Raw genomic sequence first — 2500 nt, 5'->3', positions numbered from 1 at the left:
GTTAGACAGTGTGACATAAGGCTTTATGGTGCTGAGGGGACAGATAGATGTTAGACAGTGTGAAGTAAGGCTCTATGGTGCTGAGAGGACAGATAGATATTAGACAGTGTGAAGTAAGGCTCTATGGTGCTGAGAGGACAGATAGATATTAGACAGTGTGAAGAAAGGCTTTATGGTGCTGAGAGGACAGATAGATGTTAGACAGTGTGAAGTAAGGCTCTATGGTGCTGAGAGGACAGATAGATGTTAGACAGTGTGAAGTAAGGCTCTATGGTGCCGAGAGGACAGATAGATGTCAGACAGTGTGAAGTAAGGCTCTATGGTGCTGAGAGGACAGATAGATGTTAGACAGTGTGAAGTAAGGCTCTATGGTGCTGAGAGGACAGATAGATGTTAGACAGTGTGAAGTAAGGCTCTATGGTGCTGAGAGGACAGATAGATGTTAGACAGTGTGAAGTAAGGCTCTATGGTGCTGAGAGGACAGATAGATGTTAGACAGTGTGAAGTAAGGCTCTATGGTGCTGAGAGGACAGATAGATGTTAGACAGTGTGAAGTAAGGCTCTATGGTGCTGAGAGGACAGATAGATGTTAGACAGTGTGACGTAAGGCTTTATGGTGCTGAGGGGACAGATAGATGTTAGACAGTGTGAAGTAAGGCCCTATGGTGCTGAGAGGACAGATAGATGTTAGACAGTGTGAAGTAAGGCTCTATGGTGCTGAGAGGACAGATAGATATTAGACAGTGTGAAGAAAGGCTCTATGGTGCTGAGAGGACAGATAGATGTCAGACAGTGTGAAGTAAGGCTCTATGGTGCTGAGAGGACAGATAGATGTTAGACAGTGTGAAGTAAGGCTCTATGGTGCTGAGAGGACAGATAGATGTTAGACAGTGTGAAGTAAGGCTCTATGGTGCTGAGAGGACAGATAGATATTAGACAGTGTGAAGAAAGGCTCTATGGTGCTGAGAGGACAGATAGATGTTAGACAGTGTGAAGTAAGGCTCTATGGTGCTGAGAGGACAGATAGATGTCAGACAGTGTGAAGTAAGGCTCTATGGTGCTGAGAGGACAGATAGATGTTAGACAGTGTGAAGTAAGGCTCTATGGTGCTGAGAGGACAGATAGATGTTAGACAGTGTGAAGTAAGGCTCTATGGTGCTGAGAGGACAGATAGATGTTAGACAGTGTGAAGTAAGGCTTTATGGTGCTGAGAGGACAGATAGATGTTAGACAGTGTGACGTAAGGCTTTATGGTGCTGAGGGGACAGATAGATGTTAGACAGTGTGAAGTAAGGCCCTATGGTGCTGAGAGGACAGATAGATGTTAGACAGTGTGAAGTAAGGCTCTATGGTGCTGAGAGGACAGATAGATATTAGACAGTGTGAAGAAAGGCTCTATGGTGCTGAGAGGACAGATAGATGTTAGACAGTGTGAAGTAAGGCTCTATGGTGCTGAGAGGACAGATAGATGTTAGACAGTGTGAAGTAAGGCTCTATGGTGCTGAGAGGACAGATAGATGTTAGACAGTGTGAAGTAAGGCTCTATGGTGCTGAGAGGACAGATAGATATTAGACAGTGTGAAGAAAGGCTCTATGGTGCTGAGAGGACAGATAGATGTTAGACAGTGTGAAGTAAGGCTCTATGGTGCTGAGAGGACAGATAGATGTCAGACAGTGTGAAGTAAGGCTCTATGGTGCTGAGAGGACAGATAGATATTAGACAGTGTGAAGTAAGGCTCTATGGTGCTGAGAGGACAGATAGATATTAGACAGTGTGAAGTAAGGCTCTATGGTGCTGAGAGGACAGATAGATGTTAGACAGTGTGAAGTAAGGCTCTATTTTGCTGAGGGGACAGATAGATGTTAGACAGTGTGAAGTAAGGCCCTATGGTGCTGAGAGGACAGATAGATGTCAGACAGTGTGAAGTAAGGCTCTATGGTGCCGAGAGGACAGATAGATGTTAGACAGTGTGAAGTAAGGCTCTATGGTGCTGAGAGGACAGATAGATGTTAGACAGTGTGAAGTAAGGCTCTATGGTGCTGAGAGGACAGATAGATGTTAGACAGTGTGAAGTAAGGCTCTATGGTGCTGAGAGGACAGATAGATGTTAGACAGTGTGAAGTAAGTCTCTATGGTGCTGAGAGGACAGATAGATGTCAGACAGTGTGAAGTAAGGCTCTATGGTGCTGAGAGGATAGATAGATGTTAGACAGTGTGAAGAAAGGCTCTATGGTGCTGAGAGGACAGATAGATATTAGACAGTGTGAAGTAAGGCTCTATGGTGCTGAGAGGACAGATAGATGTTAGACAGTGTGAAGTAAGGCTCTATGGTGCTGAGAGGACAGATAGATGTTAGACAGTGTGAAGTAAGACTCTATGGTGCTGAGAGGACAGATAGATGTTAGACAGTGTGAAGTAAGGCTCTATGGTGCTGAGAGGACAGATAGATGTCAGACAGTGTGAAGTAAGGCTCTATGGTGCTGAGAGGACAGATAGATG

General features: G+C 44.9%; 1 protein-coding gene across 1 annotated transcript in view; it reads right to left on the bottom strand.

The window, feature by feature from the left end:
• The window catches only part of LOC129843021 (voltage-dependent P/Q-type calcium channel subunit alpha-1A-like), a gene marked incomplete at its 3' end in the record, with an annotated part of 132241 nt that overhangs the window by 74021 nt on the left and 55720 nt on the right, over positions 1-2500 (bottom strand).

The sequence above is a fragment of the Salvelinus fontinalis genome, unplaced genomic scaffold (genome assembly GCF_029448725.1).
Source record: "Salvelinus fontinalis isolate EN_2023a unplaced genomic scaffold, ASM2944872v1 scaffold_0088, whole genome shotgun sequence".
NCBI classification, from domain to species: Eukaryota; Metazoa; Chordata; class Actinopteri; order Salmoniformes; family Salmonidae; genus Salvelinus; species Salvelinus fontinalis.
Note: the sequence above shows the minus strand (reverse complement) of the source record. Positions and strands in the feature narration are given on the sequence as shown.